Below are 23,170 nucleotides of genomic sequence, written 5' to 3'. Positions count from 1 at the left end.
TATAACAATATAATTAAAAAAAGAGTAAACTACCATTTGTACCCACGAAAGTTGAAAACGCTGACATATATACCCATAGAAAAAGGAAATTACCATTTGTACCCATGAAAAATGATTTTTACAAGCAAAATTATCCAAACCCTAAAAAATTATCTAAAAACTCCAAAATACCCTTATCATTACCACTGCTACCATCATTCCCCATCTCTCTCTTTGCATCACATGAACACTCTCCGATCTAACCTCCATTTCTCTGCCACAAACCACCTCATTGCCACTCCTTCATCACCATAACCTTCACCTTTGGAGGAATCAAAATCACCCTAGAGAGGAATTTGAAATGGATGACGATGGGTGAGAGTCAAAATTGGATCTTGGTTTCAACTGAATCTGAAGCTGTTTGAGGGAACAAAACATTGAAAAGGGTGTCATGGAGAAAGCTAATAGAAATAGGGCGAAAAAGAACACAGATCCAAGGTGAGAAGAAAGTGAGGAGAAAGGATCAAATCTGAACAATCAAACACAGAAGCCTCATGTATTTGGATTTACTTTTTCTGGGAGAAAAGAAAAATGGTGAAAGAGACAGAAAGAGAGAGAGATAGAGAGAGAGAGAGAGAGAGAGAGAGAGAGAGAGAGAAAGAGAGAGAGAGAGAGCTCACCGCGAATTTGGTTCGCAAAGGGGACCACGGTGGTGGCAGCTGGCGCGGTGGCCGGTCTGGGGCACTGGTTCGGTGATGAGGAGAAGGTAGCCCCGGTAGGTGAAGGTGGTCGGCGGTGAAAAGAGGAGAAAGGGCACTGCGGCTCTAGGGTTGCTAGCGGCAGCGAAGCAGGGGCGGGGTGGGTGCGAAGGTCCTCTGTTCGACAAGAGCGAGACAGGGAAGGAGAGAAGGATGGGTGGTCACTGACACTGACACTGAAGGTTGCAAGAACAGAAACAGAGGCAATTTGGGGTTAGTGGTGGTGGTGGTGGTGGTAAGGTGATGAGTAGATGAGGATTGTGGAGTGGTTAGTGGGGAGCGTACCAGTGCTTGTGGGTTGGGAAGATGGAGGTGTTGGCTTTATGGTGTACTTGCACCATGAAGGTGCTCTTCTTTTCCGGGGAAGCGGCAGCAAGTGTTGCTGTGACTGTGAGGATGAAAGAAAGGAGGGTGTGGCAAGGAGCCATTGGAGCAGCGGTGGGGACTGAGTGGGAAGTCATGGTGAGAGTGTATTAGAAAGGGAAAGAGGGGTGGTGGCTGGGTGAAGAAGGTTAGGGTTAGAAAGGGGTTTGAGTGAAGGAGGTGGTGTAGTGGTGAAGATAAGGGTATTTTGGGGTTTCTAGATAATTTTTTAGGGTTTGGATAATTTTGCTTGTAAAAATCATTTTTCATGGGTACAAATGGTAATTTCCTTTTTCTATGGGTAGATATGTCAGCGTTTTCAACTTTTGTGGGTACAAATGGTAGTTTACTCTTAAAAAAAAATAATAAATCGTAACACATGAGCAATTCACACTAAAGATATCTATTATACTCAAACTACTACAGAAAATAATTAAAAATATTAAAATTACTAACCCCTTGATTTATGACACCTACCGTATGGGCAATTCTATTTATTTGGTATAGTTGATCAAGATAATCACATCACTTTTTGTTGCGTGTTGCAGTGAATCCCATTGTGACATCTCTTGGCAGACATTGATGATGCTAAATCGTAACTTTAGATAATATTTTAATCATCTAGCTCTTCTATTAAAACGGCTTCACACTATATTTATATAGCATCCTGCTTCACATTAATTCGTGAGATTTCACCATGATTTCACACTAATTCGTGGGATTTCACCATTATTTAAACAGTCTTCATATTAAATCGTGGCCTTCACCATGATTTATCCACACTACACAAATTCCACAATTTACCTCCCTGCACCTATGGTAAATCGCTGTGTGTTTGCTATGTTTTATGTTAGTAGCTTTTCACGAACATAAATCATTGTATTCAGCGCAATTTATTGCATTCTGCACCTAAAACAGGTTCAGATACCATGATTTAGCCTAGCTTTCCCTTTTTCATTAATCATTGGTTTTAGTAGGTAGTTATGAACAAAAGAAAATCGTTAAATCCACACAATTTACACAATAGATTGGAGGACAAACATGTATTGGAATCGCTTTTAGAATAATCATGTAGTTTTGCTTCCCAAATGATTTATACAAGTAAATTATCCTGAAAAGTATACAAATATCTAAATTACTACTACCATTGTATATTTCCTAATGTGTGCATACCATGTACTAGTGACTTGACAAGAGAAATTGCTACTTATTTCAATAGGAGCAGAAATTTGTTTCTCTTCAGTAACTCACTCTAATTTTTGTGTTAACCACTATGCACAAAAATCTTAAAATATCTAATCATCTTTTGGGGTTAATTTTCCAGGGAATGATATATCTAGCATTTTGAGCAGGAGCAAGTCTTATATAAGATCATGATAGAACTGTAAAAGGGGAAGAAATGAGGATGTGGTAGAGTTACGAACATAAAGCTTCAACTGCATTATTTACTACTTTCAACCAGTGGAATTCATCCATTTCTGAACAAGAACCAATTATCTTTGCCAACAATTTCTAACTATTCAAATATTATACATATTTCTGAAAATAATTAAGGAGATAAATAAAACACAAGAAACAATCCTGGTTCTGTAATATTACGAGTACTCTGGCTGGGTGACAAACCATGAGTTCTTAACCAAGGCCTGTTCCTGCCTCCTTGTTAGACGCATCAGCCTTAATGCGTGGTAGCCTCACAATTCGATCAATAAGCCCGTAATCAAGAGCCTCCTGTGCGCTGAAGCGTTTCATCCTGCCCAGGTCTTGGGTGATCTGAATGCCATTAAAAATTAGTTTCAAATGATAAACACTTATAATTTAATATAAGCACCTAGGAACTGACACAAATGATCATAAAATGGAAGCAAACTACAAACTTAAGGGCCTATTTATTTTCCATTTCCACTTTCAGTATTTTCTATTTTCAAGATTATGTGAGGGAAAGAGAAAACAATAAAATATTGATTGTTGTCATTTTTTTCCTCGCAAAATCATCAAATAGTAGAAACTAAAAATAGAAACCAATAAGCCCTTAAGTTTTTAAGATAACAGGTTTTCATGTTCATCTCCAAGTATTTCATTGTTGAATGAACTGACCCTCTCAACAGGCTGGCCTGTTTTCTTAGCCAACTCGTTAAAGAGGTAATCTCTGATTCTTAAAAGCTCATTTGCTTCATTGCGGATGTCATCAGCCTTTCAAAATTTTCAAGGCGTTAGCATAAAGAGTAAAAGCAATCATATTCACACATCTGAGGAGTGATAATAACCTTAATCTCAGAAGAGATATCTACATACCTGACCTCGAGTAGCTCCCGCTGGAGATTGCAGAGCAACTCTGGAAAGAGGCATTGCAAAGCGGTTGCCCTTAACAATACAGCAGACCATCATCACAAAGTTAATAGATGTCGGAAACTATTTTCATAACCCATTAGACATCAACAAACACAAATACAAGCACATCATAACAAATTGCAGACAAGTAAACAATACAACATGAATGTGACAACACAATGGAATGGAACAGAAAGTGGAAGCTTAAGATGCAAATAAGGATGGACTTCACAGTATAAATTAGGAGACTTTGGAGAGAGATACTGCCACTCCCTTTTTGTGTGATTTTTCAAAATTATGTTCCATCCTCGCTATTTAATTTTCCATGGTGATGAGAGAAATTTTTCATTGTGAGGGTAATTTGGGAATAATATTCGTAGAGGATTGACATTATCAATTAGAGAGTAGATATTGGAGTGATAATATCCACTCCCTATCAATTACCATTCTTTTCTTTTTTACTGAATTTTTATAAAGAGCTGGAAGGAGGGAGATCGGGCCTTTCAATGTGATCCCAAGTCTGTATATAGTAGACTGCCCCCCTATTTAGATTCAAACTACAAAACTTTCCATCTGTTACCTTATAACAAATGTAACACAATTGACGTTACTAATAACAAATTGACACGTCCTATCAAGAATGCACTAGGCAGCACATAAGCAGCATAAGAAAATATTTCTTCCTTTTTTTTTCTTGTTAAATCGACTACTGAGTGATTTATTAATGCTCCAATTATTTCAAACGTCCCCTTATCTCAGGCATAATTTTTATTCATATTAATTGTGAAGAAACAACTGTAAGGTGCAACAATAAATCTTGCCAGTCATACAATGTCATGCATGATTACATGATGTTGGAAATCACTATAACCTCTGAATCAAATAGGGAACTTTCACAGTTTGTATTAACAGATAGTAATATAAGTCGATACCTTTTCTCCGGCTGCAAGAAGAAATGCTGCAAGATTATAGGCATAGCCAACACAATGGGTGGTTACAGGACTTTGCAAGCTCTGCATAGTGTCATAGATAGCCAAGCTTAATTGGTGTAAGCTGCACAAATAAAAACATGACTAAGCAACACAAAGGTGGGCACAAGAGAAATATTTAATTGACTAAACATCTAACACTAGAAGAAAACTTACATCTCCACCAGGACCATTGATGTACATATACATCCTCTTGGCGTTATCTATACTGTCAAGATACAGCATGGTTGCCAATACTTGGTTACTAAATTCTTCATCTATGTTTTATCCAATGAAGAGAACACGCTCTCGATACTGCATCCAATAACCCTTTACTTTTAGAAATGTTTTAAAGAGTGATGGAAATCATAAGAAAACTAGAGGTTCATGTGTAACGATCTATTTCTATGTGAGTATGTGACGCAATGTTAACCAGCATCTTTTAGATGCAGAAAAACATAATATTAATGATATATATTAAGATGTATTATTGACTTACAAGAGCATTCCACAAATCAACCCATTGCCAAGTTCCTTCACCAGGTGTCCTATAGGGGACTATAGGGGTCCCTATGGGCATCATTTGAATTTGTGCCCTTGCTGGTTTGTGATTAGCATACCTGAAAATATGCAAGATTTATACACCTTGTATCAGTCTCTTAATTAAAAGACGTGTTTGACATTAGTGAAAACTCTTCTAAGTATATCATTTTTATCTGACATAAACTATGCTTTATTTGTTAACTTCACTATCACTATGTCAAAGATTATCCACTATTGTGTAAAGCCGTAAAGACTAAAGAAGATTCTTCATAATTCAAATTTGTTAGAACTTACAAAAAGAATAATCCTTGTTATAATATATAACAGTAATCATGACAAACTCAATTGAAGTTAAAATTTACTCGCTAATCCAAACAACAATATCAAAGATATGATACAGCATAGCTTTCTGCAACAAGAAAATTTGCATTAGAGTGGACTGAACACATTATGCTGGAAAATTTGGCAATAAAAGGGATGTACCTACAAAGCATACAGTAGCAACATAACATAATAGACCAACCACAAAATTTAAGCATAAAGAGACAATTCACTATTGCGTTCAATCTTCAAATTTTGCAAAAAGACTGTTCCTTCATGGAATGTATCAGCTGAAAGTGCACAATTCTAGGCATATAACCAAGTATATGTTAATTGCACATATGAATACAGGTATAAGAAAAGCAATTCAAATATAAAACTATCACCATCCATGCCAAAGCTTATTTTTGCAAAGTTAAGCACATACCAAAAAATGGCACCAATTCAAAATCAGGCAAACTGCAGAAGCTAAAGAACAAAACTTTCTCCATAACAAAAACAGAAAAAAGGGGAAAAATCACAAATGTGGTCAGACAGTTACCCGCAATGCAGACTCTTGTGAACTTTTCCGTAGAACTTAGCGGAGACATTAGGTTTACACGCAAGGGAATTAGGGATACTTGGAGATTGAAGTTTCAACCCTGAGTAGAGTTTTGTGGCGCAACTGCCACATCAAAAAAAGAAAATACAGAGTCAGTTAGTAATTTAGAGAAATTGTGGGAAACGCACAATGGGAAGGAGAAGCAAACCTAGGAAATGCAGCAGCGGTGATATAGGGTGCAACCGCCATGTTAGCTTTTTGAGGTAACGAAGAGATAGGAGAGGGGGGAACGCACTATTTGAGCTTGAAGAAAACTTCAACCAGATACAACACTCGCTCAGCTCTAAAGATGAACTTCAACGACAACGCCCTTTTGATCCTCCCTGGAATCATAACCTCCTTCTTTTAATTATTTATTAGCAATGTTACCCAAGGTTGCGAGAACTGAACTGGTCAATAAACCGGTAGAGTAATTGGTTCAATGATTTAATAGTTCAATCGGGGTTCAACCGGAGTTCAACTGTAACACCCTACTATACTTAATCTTATGCTTAAGTCATAAGACTGAGATAGTAGGGTATTACGACCTCTAAGAATAGTAATATATATATAATAATAGAGAAAAGATACTTAACTAGGAGCCTTGAAAAATGGGTAAAACAAAAATCGCAAAACAAAAAGCGCAACGCTCAGGAAAGGATTACTTACGTGCTAAGAAACCTAATAGGAACATGATAAAGTTAAGCAAAAGAATAAAGGAAAGCCAAGGAAACAGCATAACTAGCCCCTGACTTAGCCTGCGAAGCTAAGGCTGGCCAGAGGATATATATATATATACATATGAACATACATAGGTATCCCCAAAATATACCAAAATAAACTCCTATCTCTCCCTCAACCTCTAAGAAGAGCAGCATACACAAGTTACTTGGAGAGTAAGCTAAACAAATATATACATATATACAACCAAAAAACCAAAATACACCCAAGGACTACTTCGCTTCCCAAGATCCAGACGTCTAGCGAGGAGCCTCTCGACCTGCATCTGAAAAACAACAATATAATATGGAATGAGAACCGGAGGTTCTTAGCATGGTAAAAGTGCCACGCGCATAAGAAATACGGTCCTGAGAATGCCATAGGCAATCCTAGAACTCCGTTATTCAATTATCCAACTTAAGTAGTAAACAGAAACCATAAACAGGGGTAGGTATTCTAAATCTGCCTAACTTACTCAAGTTCAAGCTTAACCTAACACCAAACCATTTCCTCCGTTTCCTCCATCCTTTCATCATTCAGAATGCAACAGAAACAAGCAACCAAACAAGTTCACGCACAAGTAATGATCAAATAGTACAATTAGCAAGTATAACAAATAGCGGGTAATATATATCAATTAGGCATACCCAGAAAATGCATAGCAATCAATACAAACAAATGCATATGATGCATGCCTGTCCTATGGCTGATGGGGCCCATCTGTCGGTTATCCAGCCAACCCGACAAGTCCGAAAACCCTAGACTGTCCCCCGTCGCGCATCCCCAAGAGTCTATGCATAGAGTTCACATTCATATTTCATAAAATCACTCAATGGGGGCTATCCATACCCGGGAATTTATACGTGCCCGGTCACCCTTACGACGTAGGGTCAACAGAGTATCGAGATTCAACCTGGAACACGTGATGGCGAGCCACGGCTCTTACCCAGGGAACTCGTATCTCAGATAGCATTATTCATAAGCCATTTCATAGTCATAATCATTATTTAATCATTCATCAAGCCATGGCATATTAACTCCTTTTATTAACAACCTCCCTTTCACATTTTTCATCGTCATTCCCTTATAATTCATCTTGATTACCCTTTCCGGGTCCTGACCAAACTTTTTATCAAACTCTTCTCATCCTTCTTAATATCGAATACTCTTAAAATCAACCCAACTCTAACATTCAATCAATCACATCACACGAGGATTGAACTTTAACTTCTCGAACTCATGACTATCACTAAGACATCCTCGACACTCTATTTTCTTTTCTGTTTCTAATATAGCAAATGAACTCGGAATTGCACAAACTTTATGTCCAGGCATTCATATTGAAATAAACTTTCTAAAAAAATAAATATCATAATTTTCTGATTTTTTTAGCCTCAGGAATAAAGGAAAAACCGTGACTGCTATGCAGTGCATAAAACCAGAAAAACAGCAGCAGCATGTGATATTCAAAATTCAATATAAAATCCAAGTTAAATCCAATGACTTTGAAAATTAATGTAGTTAAACTTTACTCATCCAGGTTTCTTTCTCAATTGGTTCTGAGTCAATACCATTTTTAATGAAAAAGTTACATTACCTGGAAGTTAAGTAAAAATGAGACAAAATCTGTTTTAAAAACCAACAAGCTTAGTACCTTTCAATTGGAATAACTTTTATTACAAAACTCTAATTAAGCTAAATTTTTATTTGAGAACCCCTAGCTCATCTAAAAACAAGTGTGTCTTGGTTACAACCCAATTTCTATTTAATTCTAAGAGTTACAAGCATTGGAAGTTGATGCATAGCTTGCTGAAATCTGTTTCTTTTCAGTTTTGACCACCAATATTCAAAAATTCACAGCTCCCAATCCTCAACTCTTAAAATTCTGAAATTTTAGATAAATAAAGCAAGTTAATCAAATTTTATAACAAAATTGGTTTTTCTCAAAAACTCAACTCGTAGAAGTCGCAGCAAGACAAACAAGTTGCTGCCCTGTTGATCTTTTCTGCTGCTGGACAGATTTAACAACATAACTTTAAAAATTTGCCATAAATTGTATATTTAACAAAAAGGTCCCAAATTTTCCAGTTTAGTTCCTTATATTCCCAAGTTTAGCCCAAACTTAGTCTCATGCAATTCCGATCATTACATAATTAGTTACAGCATATACAATACCACCACAACACAACTCTACATCCTTATTAACAAACACCAATTCTAATCCATCATAAATAAATATAAGAGCACACCATTAATAACTTTCACACCTCATAATTCTAATATATAAATTCACTAACAAATCTATTCTAACAACATTACAAGGCTAATCATTAAATACAACAAACAATCTAACTTATTCTATGGTTCCTCTAACCTAAGTTTTCACAACACCGTAAATATTAAACATGCGAAACTTAAACCATACCTTGGCCGATCACTTAATTCACCCAAGGCAGCCTCACAACTCAAAATTACAGCCCCTCCAAGCTCAATCAAACAGCCCCAAACCAAGCTTGATCACTAACAAGCCTCCAACAAGCATCAACATTCACATACACACTACCTAAACCACAATTAACACATCCAAACATAACAACTCAATACCCAAATTCCTAAATTCAGAAATTTCATTAGGGTTTAAGATCTCTTACCTTTACCCACTGATCCTTGGGCAATACCCACAAGAAATCAAGTCTAGTGGACCCCTAAAACATGAAAATCATCAAGGAATTGAGTTTCTCAAACCTTAAACCCGAAATTCATATACCAGCAGAAATGGAGCTAGGAAAAAGCGATTCACTTACTGTTTTATTTAAATAGAATTGAAGAACTCAACGAGCCCGACGCGTGGCCACAAACGGCTCGTCAATCGAAGCTCCGGATCAAAAGTTATCAAAGAAAGAAGATCAAGCTAGGTTTTGGAATTCATTCTCTTCTTCTCCATGCATTTACGCTGCTTCTGTTGTGTTCTAAGGCAGAAAATGAGCTTTAGCTCATTTATATACTGGGCTGGTTGGGCCCGCGGGCCTGGTTTAGGCCCGGTTCAACCGGCTCGGCCCATTCGGCTCAATTTTGGGCCAAATTTTTCGAAAGTGATATCAAAATTCTCGTTTTGCCGAGCTCTATCCTATTTTGATATTAGTTTTGCATATTTAATTTTCCTATTGAAAATTCGATTTATTGACTAATTATATACCGATTTTAGTGGGGTTTACATCCTACCCACCTAATTAGGAAATTTGTCCTCAAAATTCAGAGTGCGTTACCTGAATAGAGGTGTGGGTAGTCCTTCCGCATCTCTATCTCAAGCTCCTAGGTATATTCTTCAATACTAGCCCAACACCAAGCTACTTTCACTAAGAAAGTCTCTTTCCCGTGTAAACGCTTAATGCTGGTATCATCAATTCTAACGAGAGTTATTGGAAACGTCAGATCTTCTCTCACTTGAATTAATTCCGGCTTTAGGACATGACTAGGATCAAAATTGTATTTACGAAGCTGCGATACATGAAACACGTCATGCAGGTTCGAACAATGTGGTAGTAAAGCGATCCTATACGCCACTGGTCCGATGTGATAGGGATTTAGCTTTTTAGTTTTTTTTTTTGATTGATCATCCGATTCTAGTTCATTGAAGTGATCTTCAGAAATAGGTATCCCCTTTCTTCCAACTTGAGAAGTCTTCTTCTTAGATCCACCTAACTCTTTTGTCGGCTTTCATAGTGAGAATTCTAACTTAGATTTACGTAACTCTTCCTCTGTTGTTTCGGCTGTCAAAATCAGGAACTAAGACGTTTGATATTCCAGTTTTCGGTTAATTCAAAGGTGTTTAGCATACTGTGAAGTCTCACCTTCTCCCTGATGTATAGTCTCTTTGATATCCCCAATAAGTGGTTTACTCCGATGGGCAAAACGGGCCTGGTCGCTTGATCCACAGTTCCCTAACAGTATCACCTTTTGTCCTAGTCTTCGGTAACCTATTATGAAATCAATGGCTATTCCCTTTTATCTTTAATGTAGAACCTTCGACGGTTGTGGCATTTCGAACAGTTTCTAGTGGTCTTTCATTTCTTTCTCATACGTCAAACTTGTAATCACATAGATTTCCACCTCGTTCTTCATTTCTGTCTGCTCAAAATATCTTCTTTGATTTGTGGTAGGTTTTAGAAATCTCAAGGTAACTTCAAAAATTTTCTCCTGTAAGCTTCGAACAACAGTTTCTTATTTCAACTTCCGACCTCAACACATAACCCTCTCTTGGTGTCTTCTGGATTCAACCGGTTTCAGTACTCTTAGTAGCCCCTTATCATCGTTATTGCACTCCTTAAGTCTTTGACTTTACAATCTCTATTTCGACATTAAACATATAAATCTTTCCTTAGTTCCCTTTCGTTTGCCAGACTTCGACATCCTCGGTAGGTCTTTATCGTCCCCTTACGCTTCCTGCATTTCGTCTTTGCTATATTTTAAAACCGCAATAGATTTAGTTTGACTCCTTTATCTATACCCTTAATATCCAATTTAAAGTTCCAACTTATCTAGCCTTTCATTCTCCGAAATTTATATCCAAGCATTTCCCCAAAAATTTCTTACTCAGGGCATCTGTTACCACTTCACGATGTTGTATTTACACGTATCCTAAACCCCTCTAGTAATGGATCGCACTAATTCCGAGTTGTTAAATAAGTTCGGGTATTCTAATTACTGGATTTGGTGTTAATCCTTCTCTTGGAGTTTGAAAGCTCTCTTCATATTCGGGTATCTATGTAACCAGTGTATTTCTAGCGCATTAAACTAATCATAGGCTTTGTGGTCGACAAGAATTTAAAACTCCAAAACTCTTTTTGACGGTGCACGCTTACCTGCTTCATCTTCCGTATCCAAAAGTCATGCTCTTAAGGAATCAACATCTCCACAGTCACAACTATATTTTATACGTGATACTAATATAGGCTCGAGTTGATTTTCAAAAGGACATTAAGCTCGAAAAATGAATGAGCAATACAAACGGTGTTCGTAATGACTCAAAAAGGAAATTTTGTACACGGTTGTTCAGGATTATACCGAAATGATGGAATACACAAGGAGAGGAACCTAGGTGCATCTCAAGAAAAGAGTTCAAATTAGAGATCTTTGGTAGGAAGAACAGAGCGTACAGAGTCAAAGAAGTCTCAGCTGATTCTGAAGAACATGGTTTGCGAATAGGGGCAACTCTAGTCATAGCGAGCACACAAGATTCAAGGATTACGCACTTATACCAAGACAAGCTCAGACTCATCCTGGAAGAAATAATATTCATGTGCACAAGGAGTAAAGTTAGAAAGGTAGTCAAGCTATTTAGGAAGAGCTCCGGATCGAATGTCAATGTAGGTTTCAAAAGAAGGATTAGATCGAGTTGCGAAGGTTCGTTAGCACACTCTCTCTGCATAAGGTTTCCTACCGTTCTCTTCCTTCTTCTCCAGCATAACCGATGCTTCCCACAAAGAAATAGTTGGTTAGGTGATTCCCTCTTCTAGTACTCCCTTCCACTCAATCCTAAATTCTACCGGTTATAATGATGTCTTCACTTGTGGTGCGATTGAAGTTAATCCGATTTCCGGTACTAAGCCTATCGCAAACTCGTTTCTCTCTGGAATGGAAGTTTTGACACACCTTCAAGAATTGTCTTAGAAACTCTCTCGTATAGAGATTTGGTTTCATTTCCACTTACCTCTGAACAATTAACATCTAAAGGTTGTGTTCGCTCTACTCCTCTTCCTCAAAGTTTCACCGTCACTAAATTCCAAACAATAACTCCGCATAACCTCAACACTCTTGATTCTTTAGATATGGTCCAACCTGCTTCCACTACGTCACTTAATCCTTAACCTTCAAAAGTCTAACCACCCTGATTCCACTGCGTCATTCTGACTCTCATCCTTTAAGAACCTAGTCACTCATCTAAGTTAGTTAAGTATCGCTCTATCTTAACAACTAGTAGTCTTCGACTAACCATCGGTTCGGACTCCACGATCATCAAAACTTGTCGTGCTTCACAAATGGATCATACATATATTAATGATACGCAAGGTAGTTAAAAACTCAACTGCTAACTTATGATTACCTCGGGTCGGATTCGACTGCATCCTGGCGTTTCTTGTGTGGACAGTCTCGAGCTATATGCCCCGACTTCTCGTACTTGTAACATATGCCTAATCCGGCCATGCACGGTCTGTTTGGATGGTACTTCTTGCACCTTGGGCACCTTAAATCATCCAGTTGAGTACTAGTTTTCCCTTTAGCATTCGGATCCGAACGGTTATCGTTCCTTCGGTCATTGCTCCAGTGCTGAGAATGTAAAGCGACAAAGCGATTCTTTTTGAAAGTTTAGCTCCTCGGTGTAATCTTTCCCTTTTTCTTTGTGAAGGATTCTCGGTGATTACTTCTTGCTACCTCAGCCCTCCTTGAGCTTTCTCCCATTGTCTGACCCACATTAACCTGCTCCAGATAACTAAGTGGTACCCCTGTATTCGGAGCATTATGTCCACCTTCATATTCATTATCATCATTGTTGCCAGTTCCAGCTTGTGGTTCCATTCCACCCATTACTCGGATGGTCGCGGCCGCAACAGTACCAATGGCAGCAGCAACACTCGTCATTGCGGTCATGATATCGGTCAAACTATCTATTGGTATGGTTACCTCATTAGCTCTCCGTCCTTGATCCCGATTATGCTCACGACTGCGTCCACGAGATGCCATTTGGTTCCTGTTCACACCAAACAAGTGATATCAAGGTGATCAGTCTCAATATCTCTAGTTTAGCATTTCAAAGTCCCAAATGCATGCTCATGAGCATTCATGCCTCATATATCAGTTAGATACCCTAAATAGCATGTATAGACACCTAGAGTATGCCCAGAGGCATAATCAGTCCGTCCCTCAGGCTCTATAGGAACGAACTGCTCTGATACCATAATGTAACACCCTACTATACTTAATCTTATGCTTAAGTCATAAGACTGAGATAGTAGGGTATTACGACCTCTAAGAATAGTAATATATATATAATAATAGAGAAAAGATACTTAACTAGGAGCCTTGAAAAATGGGTAAAACAAAAATCGCAAAACAAAAAGCGCAACGCTCAGGAAAGGATTACTTGCGTGCTAAGAAACCTAATAGGAACATGATAAAGTTAAGCAAAAGAATAAATGAAAGCCAAGGAAACAGCATAACTAGCCCCTGACTTAGCCTGCGAAGCTAAGGCTGGCCAGAGGATATATATATATATATATATATATATATATACATATGAACATACATAGGTATCCCCAAAATATACCAAAATACCAAAATAAACTCCTATCTCTCCCTCAACCTCTAAGAAGAGCAGCATACACAAGTTACTTGGAGAGTAAGCTAAACAAATATATACATATATACAAACAAAAAACCAAAATACACCCAAGGACTACTTCGCTTCCCAAGATTCAGACGTCTAGCGAGGAGCCTCTCGACCTGCATCTGAAAAACAACAATATAATATGGAATGAGAACCGGAGGTTCTCAGCATGGTAAAAGTGCCACGCGCATAAGAAATACGGTCCTGAGAATGCCATAGGCAATCCTAGAACTCCGTTATTCAATTATCCAACTTAAGTACTAAACAGAAACCATAAACAGGGGTAGGTATTCTAAATCTGCCTAACTTACTCAAGTTCAAGCTTAACCTAACACCAAACCATTTCCTCCGTTTCCTCCATCCTTTCATCATTCAGAATGCAACAGAAACAAGCAACCAAACAAGTTCACGCACAAGTAATGATCAAATAGTACAATTAGCAAGTATAACAAATAGCGGGTAATATATATCAATTAGGCATACCCAGAAAATGCATAGCAATCAATACAAACAAATGCATATGATGCATGCCTGTCCTATGGCTGATGGGGCCCATCTGTCGGTTATCCAGCCAACCCGACAAGTCTGAAAACCTTAGACTGTCTCCCGTCACGCATCCCCAAGAGTCTATGCATAGAGTTCACATTCATATTTCATAAAATCACTCAATGGGGGCTATCCATACCCGGGAATTTATACGTGCCCGGTCACCCTTACGACGTAGGGTCAACAGAGTATCGAGATTCAACCTGGAACACGTGATGGCGAGCCACGGCTCTTACCCAGGAAACTCGTATCTCAGATAGCATTATTCATAAGTCATTTCATAGTCATAATCATTATTTAATCATTCATCAAGCCATGGCATATTAACTCCTTTTATTAACAACCTCCCTTTCATATTTTTCATCGTCATTCCCTTATAATTCATCTTGATTACCCTTTCCGGGTCCTGACCAAACTTTTTATCAAACTCTTTTCATCCTTTTTAATATCGAATACTCTTAAAATCAACCCAACTCTAACATTCAATCAATCACATCACACGAGGATTGAACTTTAACTTCTCGAACTCATGACTATCACTAAGACATCCTCGACACTCTATTTTCTTTTCTGTTTCTAATATAGCAAATGAACTCAGAATTGCACAAACTTTATGTCCAGGCGTTCATATTGAAATAAGCTTTCTAACAAACTAAATATCATAATTTTCTGATTTTTTTAGCCTCAGGAATAAAGGAAAAACCGTGACTGCTCTGCAGTGCATAAAACCAGAAAAATAGCAGCAGCATGTGATATTCAAAATTCAATATAAAATCCAAGTTAAATCCAATGACTTTGAAAATTAATGTAGTTAAACTTTACTCATCCAGGTTTCTTTCTCAATTGGTTCTGAGTCAATACCATTTTTAATGAAAAAGTTACATTACCTGGAAGTTAAGTAAAAATGAGACAAAATCTGTTTTAAAAACCAACAAGCTTAGTACCTTTCAATTGGAATAACTTTTATTACAAAACTCTAATTAAGCTAAATTTTGATTTGAGAAACCCTAGCTCATCCAGAAACAAGTGTGTCTTGGTTGCAACCCAATTTCTATTTAATTCTAAGAGTTACAAGCATTGGAAGTTGATGCATAGCTTGCTGAAATCTGTTTCTTTTCAGTTTTGACCACCAATATTCAAAAATTCACAGCTCCCAATCCTCAACTCTTAAAATTCTGAAATTTTAGAGAAATAAATCAAGTTAATCAAATTTTATAACAAAATTGGTTTCGCTCCAAAACTCAACTCGTAGAAGTCGCAGCAAGACAAACAAGTTGCTGCCCTGTTTGATCTTTTCTGCTGCTGGACAGATTTAACAACCTAACTTTAAAAATTTGCCATAAATTGTATATTTAACAAAAGGGTCCCAAATTTTCCAGTTTAGTTCCTTATATTCCCAAGTTAAGCTCAAACTTGGTCTCATACAATTCCGATCATTACATAATTATTTACAGCATATACAATACCACCACAACACAACTCTACATCCTTATTAACAAACACCAATTCTAATCCATCATAAATAAATATAAGAGCACACCATTAATAACTTTCACACCTCATAATTCTAATATATAAATTCACTAACAAATCTATTCTAACAACATTACAAGGCTAATCATTAAATACAACAAACAATCCAACTTATTCTATGGTTCCTCTAACCTAAGTTTTCACAACACCGTAAATATTAAACGTGCGAAACTTAAACCATACCTTGGCCGATCACTTAATTTACCCAAGGCAGCCTCACAACTCAAAATTACAGCCCCTCCAAGCTCAATCAAACAGCCCCAAACCAAGCTTGATCACCAACAAGCCTCCAACAAGCATCAACATTCACATACACACTACCTAAACCACAATTAACACATCCAAACATAACAACTCAATACCCAAATTCCTAAATTCAGAAATTTTATTAGGGTTTAAGATCTCTTACCTTTACCCACTGATCCTTGGGCAATACCCACAAGAAATCAAGTCTAGTGGACCCCTAAAACATGAAAATCATCAAGGAATTGAGTTTCTCAAACCTTAAACCCGAAATTCATATACCAGCAGAAATGGAGCTAGGAAAAAGCGATTCACTTACTGTTTTATTTGAATAGAATTGAAGAACTCAACGAACCCGACGCGTGGCCACAAACGGCTCGTCAATCGAAGCTCCGGATCAAAAGTTATCAAAGAAAGAAGATCAAGCTAGGTTTTGGAATTCATTCTCTTCTTCTCCATGCATTTACGCTGCTTCTGTTGTGTTCTAAGGCAGAAAATGAGCTTTAGCTCATTTATATACTGGGCTGGTTGGGCCCGCGGGCCTGGTTTGGGTCCGGTTCAACCGGCTCGGCCCATTCGGCTCAATTTTGGGCCAAATTTTTCGAAAGTGATATCAAAATTCTTGTTTTGCCGAGCTCTATCCTATTTTGATATTAGTTTTGTATATTTAATTTTTCTATTGAAAATTCGATTTATTGACTAATTATATACCGATTTTAGCGGGGTTTACATCAACCGATTTAATTAAATATAAAATAAAATTATTAAAAATTTAATACATAATTTGAATATTTAAATTCAATGAATTGTAAGCTAATAAAATTCAAAATTTTACAATTTCACATAATAAATTATCTATAATTTACCATTAAAAGTTCCAAATAACTTCAAACATCAAAATTTATAACTAAAAATAAAATCAAAATACGCATAAGTAAACTAACACAAGTATTCAATATTAGTTAAAATCAATTATTTGGTATTCTTCAAACCAATTAAAACATTCCCATATAAGGCACACTATTAAAGAAACTAACATTAAGTCATATATGAAACTTAACACAGATTCATATAACTTAGAATGCCACATCCCTAACTCCAAGAGAATAACAGAGTGAAATTTCAGAGCTTTTCAACAATTTTCTGATGAGCTTTAGCTGAGGCTATTATTTAGCAATAGTGGCGCAGCAAACAAGCTTATTCATCTGGGATTTCAACTGAAAACCCTTCTTCCAGCATCAATCAGAGCCGGATCCAATTGAAGAGCACAAGTTTTTAAGTTTAACTAATTTTACTCAGCGACAAGCCAACAACTGACAAATTAACTCAAATAGAATAAAATGCACAAAAATAACTCAGAACATCACCAATAGTCAACAATAATAAACCCAGAAGTCAGAACAAGATAACAACAGTCCAGCCCTGTTAACAACAATGAACAACGAAAGAAAATTAACTCAGAAAACAACAATTACCCCAGAAAAACAACATACTTAAGTCCAGAAAAACAGTAGTTAACTCCCAAAAATGAAACTGAAGCAGTGTAGGGATGGAGGCTTACCAACTCAGAAAAATCAGCAACTCAAAATCAGATTTCAGCAACTCAAAATCAGTAAAATAACAAAATAAGAAAACATACATTGAAGATTTGAAGCAGCTTTGCTTACGGTGGCGAGGGAGGAAGAGAAGTGACCGCGAAGGAGGAAGGAAAGTGAGCTCGGACACAGAGGGATCGAAGACAGAGGCTTGACGCGTGAGAGACAGAGAGGGATCGACGATTAGGACAGAGACACGAGTTCAGGGTGGCCGACGACGACGAGGACAGAAATGGCGACCCAACAGCAGCTCCGAGCAGACCTGGCGACGCGAGGTGAAGAGATTCAATTATATACTACAAAATATTAATCCACTGAAAAAAAGTCAACAACAGAAACACATATATCCTCCACAACAAAATAAGTAGCTAGTTGGTATGGTAGAAGTTAAACCCAAACACAAAAAACAAAAAAAGCCAAATTACAATGCATGCTAATAAACAAAGTGTGATTTGCCCCATCCACAAAAACTTCACCATAAGTCCTGGTTGAGGGATGCAATCTTCTCGAAGTAAAGAACACAATTTCCAATTTAGCTTTAAGAATACAAATACACTTATTATTGAACAACAATAAAGGAAGTTGCTTTAAGACTTGTAATGGCATGTAAGGCATAACCAGTTGAACTCTTAATAACATCATCAAAGTACTTCCTTTTGTTCTTTATGGTAACATTCAAATCTCACCAAGCAATACCAACGATCTTATGAAGAAGAACCGTAGCTTCCAATATATATGAACCATATGGAGATACCAAGGAGCCACAATTGAGCTCCGAAAGCGAAAATGAAGCTGAGGTTGCAACATTGATAGTGTCTCCTCCTTCTTCGTCAACTTTAACTTTAACACTAGTGTCTTTCCATTCAGATGAGTCCTTATATGAGATTGGTTGTGAAAAAGAATCCGATTTTTTGAGGTAGAACTTGATGACACCTACTTGCTGGCTACTTGCAGATGATGAAGAAGGCCGATATAAATCGAATTGAAACTATATTTCTTCTATGAATCAAAATCTAAATACCATAGAAATGCAACACAACCCTGTTGTTACATACATTTTTGGTATATAATCAAAATCCTGTGGTCAACGGAAAATTTATTTCATCAACCACCTATCATGCAAGTCAGAATTTTCAGTTAAAAGCTTAATATACAAAAAGTGATAAAATTTATGACCAAGTTGGAAATCTAAAAAAAAATCAACAAGAAAAACTTTGTAGAATACATAATTGAAAAATACAAAGTACAAATAACTAAAGTGGTTGATTGTCTTCACTCTTTTCTTCATCAAGTAAAAAGAATATAGTGTAAAGTGAGCAAAGAAAGTAAAGTGGGGTCTTCAAAAAATACAAATATTAAAAAAAATTAACAGAAAAGAAGAATTAGTGGTGTGAGAGATAAATTATTCCTAAAAATGGAAAATTGTTGAATAAATTATAAAATAATGCCAATATGGATATGCATGTATTTTAGCAACAATAAAACAAGAGAAAATATCTCGATTCCAAATTTTACTTATCAGGACATGGTACAAGAAATGAAGATAGAATTTATTTCATTTGAATGATATATTTTTTTTAGTCAAACTTTTTGGTGAAAGAGGTTACTAATGAGGGAACTATGCTTTAATTTTTTTTTTATGGATTTTAATTTCAAAAGAGTGGAAGTCCAGACAAAATTTATTCTGCAAAATATCATCTATAGTCAAAGTATTAGCATATGACATAAACAACAATGACAAGTAATTTTTCGTTTTCTAATGAATAAAATACAAATAAAATTCCACAATCATGTAAAAAAATGCAATCTAGTAAAAATACATGAGACAAATTTAGGATTGAAATTTTGATTTTTTTTCTTTTATAATTTATGAACACTCACGACAGTTCCAGAACTTTAACGAGTAAGCACAGTAACAATGCATACATCCTCCCCAAACCAACTGAACCTGAAAATACCAAAAGCGACATAAACAATAAATAACTAAGCAAACATATCAAACACTTTATCAAACTAACCACAATAATCAATTAAAGAAAAACTCAAACACTATATCAAACTAATATTAAATTCCTAATTAATCTTCTTGGCTGCCACTGGCTTCTGTCTTTCTTATGCCTACATCATAACAAAACAATATATAGGGGACAACCTACAATCTATTGCTTAGTCATCATAAATAATGCCTAAATCTTTCATCAAAAAAATTAATTGATGCCTTAAATCAGTAAATTGAAACATAACCAACAAGATTCAGACACATCCTGACAGAAAGCCTAAAAGCATGATAATTCAGTTGCATATTCTTAGACAATCATCTTTTAGTTTATCACGTCTACCAAGTACCAACTACCAAGTGCTCACTCACAACATATTCCAAAATGTCATACTCTAGTTGTTGAAAGAGGGAGAGGAAAAAAAAATAAGTAAATGAATTTCCAAGTTAAAAACCATCTGCGAATAAGAAAACAACTTCACATGCACCGACATAGAGAATGCACAAAAGAAACATAAAATGGAGAAGCACCCCATCCATAAAGAAAAAATATGAAAACATTTTCATGAACTATCTCAAGTTTATTGGGTAGAGGCACATAAATGATTTTATCCCTTTATATGAGGGTAATTTACATTGATAAAATAAATAGAGTTTAAAATTACGCAAATATCCTAAATCAAAATTAGTTACATGCCCTATTCTGAACACCTTTATATAAATCAAATCAAATTGACTTGATTTATGCTATTTACATGTAAATCGTATACAGAGGTGTTTAGGACAGGATGCGTAACCAATTTTAGTTTGATTTTGAACTTCATTTATTTTATCAACGTGAATTTCGCAAAACACTAACCAAAAGCCCCATATGGGTTTGAAGCATTTACAATGTGTGCCAAAATTTACTTTTACTTAGAAGAATGAAAGACTGCAATAATCAAATTCTAAACCTCTTACTCATAGAAGAGGCTCTCATGCCTATCATGAACTATCTATCCCAAAAGTTTTGGGTGTTGAATAAAGGTAAATGAATAGACAAAATAATTTTACATCTTGACATCATAATCAGAACAAATGAAGCAGATACTAATCAGACCACTCGACGTCACTGATAGATGGATCCAATGAAAATGGGAATAAAGTGAAAGAAACAAAGAATTCGTACAGACCTGAATCAAATACTTAAATGGATCTACTACAGGAGTAATCATCTCTCTGTACACCTCAATCTACATTCACACAGAGAAAAATCAATGTGATAGAATGTACATCATCGATATTATGCAGTGCTCAAATTTCAACAGTAAATTTCAACTAAATTAGCACTTAATGAACAATTGTTCATAGGACAATAATAGGGTTAGCATGAGCTAATTTTGCAACCATTCAACCTAGCTGTTACGGCATATTTAATACAAGCTAAATACTTCAGAAACTAGGGAAGGGAGAAGAAGTTCTTAAATTCCTAATTCAGTCTAAAATAGTTCACTAATATAAATAAGCATCTAAAAATTTTCACTTTAAGATGCAGAACATTCAAAGGTCCTAACTCCTCAAAGGTGCTACGTTGTTTCCTTCTTGTAACTCAAGCTCAAGATTTCTTTCTTTCCTCTTAAAATTTATTCATCAAACTCTATTATTTCACTTTATTATGTATTTATGAAGAGAAAAAAGAGTAGAAGTAAAAGCAAAAAAATAAAACAAAATAAGATTCATTTTACATGACAAATGAAGCATCAACATCATTCCTCTTTTTTTTCTGCATAATAAAAGTACTATGTATGTCTCAAAAAGTTGTCATAAGATAACCTTCATGAAACTAAAGAAACATGATGGTCATATACACAAAGCAACGGGAGTAGTAGACATGGGAGAATGGCGTCGAAAACACCTAAAGATGTCTTGATTCTAGAAGATGTACAAAGCAAAGCTTCCAAGTCTACTTCAAGTAGCACTAAATTTTATATAAACAGCTTTATATACTAATTTAGGTAATGATACTTTGAAAATAGTATGAATTCAAAGACACTTAATAAAACAAGAAATGGTCATTATAAATATTGGCATTTGGCATACCTGGACTCCTTTTATCATCTCAGAATCAACATCAATGTGATGTTCATTGACGACATAATCTACCATATTGACTGACATTTGTGCCTGTCACCTGGAAGTACAAAATATATAACATATTGAGTGAACAATGAATTAATGATTGTGAAATAAAATAAAGAAAACCAGATCAAATACAAATAAGTTTTTTAAGGATTTCGAAAACATAAAAAGAGATCTCTAAATTAGTCTATTGTATTTTAGAACATACAAACATGAGAAAAATAAAAGTTCTAGTGAGAACCATTGGTAACTTAGGGAAGAAATTCACTTTCGAATAAGTGACTGAAAGCCCATGGCCAACATCATAACAGAAGTCCTATAAAAAAATGACAAGATCATTTAAAAATAAATATTAGATAAAGAATCATAAGCAGTTCTAAGAACCACTACATAATACATACCTGCTAGTTTAACTGTTTGAATATCAAATCTATCAATACCAAGTTTCAAGCCCTGAAAAGATTACAATACATATGCATCTTTGAGTATACTCTCAAAACTTTCTATTGTTCCCTTATAAGAGTAAATCAATGAAAATTAAATTGATTCTTGAAATGTTTTAAGCATTTCAATGGATTAACCAGCAAGCCACTACACGCCAAGGGAATGCTCAAATCTGGAATGGACAACACTTGGATAAACCATATTCACCAAACCTGAAACATAAACCAAATTGATTTATTTAAAAATTGATTACCCTTCTTGGGTTGTTGGAGAAGTTCAGAACATTCCATAACTCCATTGAACACTTTTTACTGCCACAACTAATTGTACTCAAGTGTCATGAAAAACCTGCATCTTCATGCAATGATTACTTCCATTCCAGTATCATAAAAGGAATAAATAAATAAATAAATAATAAAAAACCAAAAGAGAAAAAATTTCTACAATAAAAAAGTTAAACACAATTGAATACAGAGTACACTCCACAAATGAAAACTACTTTAGCTTACTAAATTTACCATGTGACTCTAAAGCAATTAAATGAGTATAGTAGATGACCAAGTTGATGCACTAAACACGGAGATGATATACTTTGATAAAAACATATGATCAGTACAAAAATAGACATAAATAATTAACTTGCTTTCATAAGATTCCCCGGGCCTTCCCCCATCGCACCACATTAATTTGTATATAGTTTCATTAACACAAATAAAATTAAAACAAAAAATATAAAAGCAGAAAATAATAT

At 35.9% G+C, this 23,170-nt stretch overlaps 2 long non-coding RNA genes and 2 pseudogenes across 3 annotated transcripts; all 4 read right to left on the bottom strand.

Moving 5' to 3' along the window:
* Positions 1–2,688: 2,688 nt before the first annotated feature.
* On the bottom strand, positions 2,689–18,126 carry LOC107620270 (ATP-dependent Clp protease proteolytic subunit-related protein 2, chloroplastic-like; annotated as a pseudogene). The gene is made up of 9 exons (XR_015906932.1): positions 17,934–18,126; positions 6,010–6,184; positions 5,802–5,924; positions 4,896–5,016; positions 4,574–4,711; positions 4,361–4,481; positions 3,393–3,461; positions 3,195–3,290; positions 2,689–2,870 (listed from the first exon to the last, which is right to left on the bottom strand). The product of XR_015906932.1 is annotated as an ATP-dependent Clp protease proteolytic subunit-related protein 2, chloroplastic-like (transcript).
* Positions 12,096–13,301, bottom strand: LOC148579318 (uncharacterized; annotated as a pseudogene).
* On the bottom strand, positions 16,229–16,725 carry LOC107617308 (uncharacterized). The gene is made up of 3 exons (XR_015885923.1): positions 16,586–16,725; positions 16,433–16,486; positions 16,229–16,344 (listed from the first exon to the last, which is right to left on the bottom strand). It is a non-coding gene; the product is annotated as an uncharacterized LOC107617308 (long non-coding RNA).
* A 19-nt stretch (positions 18,127–18,145) lies between the features above and the next one.
* LOC110268571 (uncharacterized) lies at positions 18,146–22,293 on the bottom strand. Its single transcript, XR_015906931.1, has 4 exons — positions 22,217–22,293; positions 21,937–22,027; positions 20,655–21,089; positions 18,146–20,568 (listed from the first exon to the last, which is right to left on the bottom strand). It is a non-coding gene; the product is annotated as an uncharacterized LOC110268571 (long non-coding RNA).
* Positions 22,294–23,170: the final 877 nt, after the last annotated feature.

This window comes from Arachis ipaensis, chromosome B10 (assembly GCF_059453495.1).
Source record: "Arachis ipaensis isolate K30076 ecotype BB chromosome B10, ASM5945349v1, whole genome shotgun sequence".
Taxonomy (NCBI): domain Eukaryota; kingdom Viridiplantae; phylum Streptophyta; class Magnoliopsida; order Fabales; family Fabaceae; genus Arachis; species Arachis ipaensis.
Note: the sequence above shows the minus strand (reverse complement) of the source record. Positions and strands in the feature narration are given on the sequence as shown.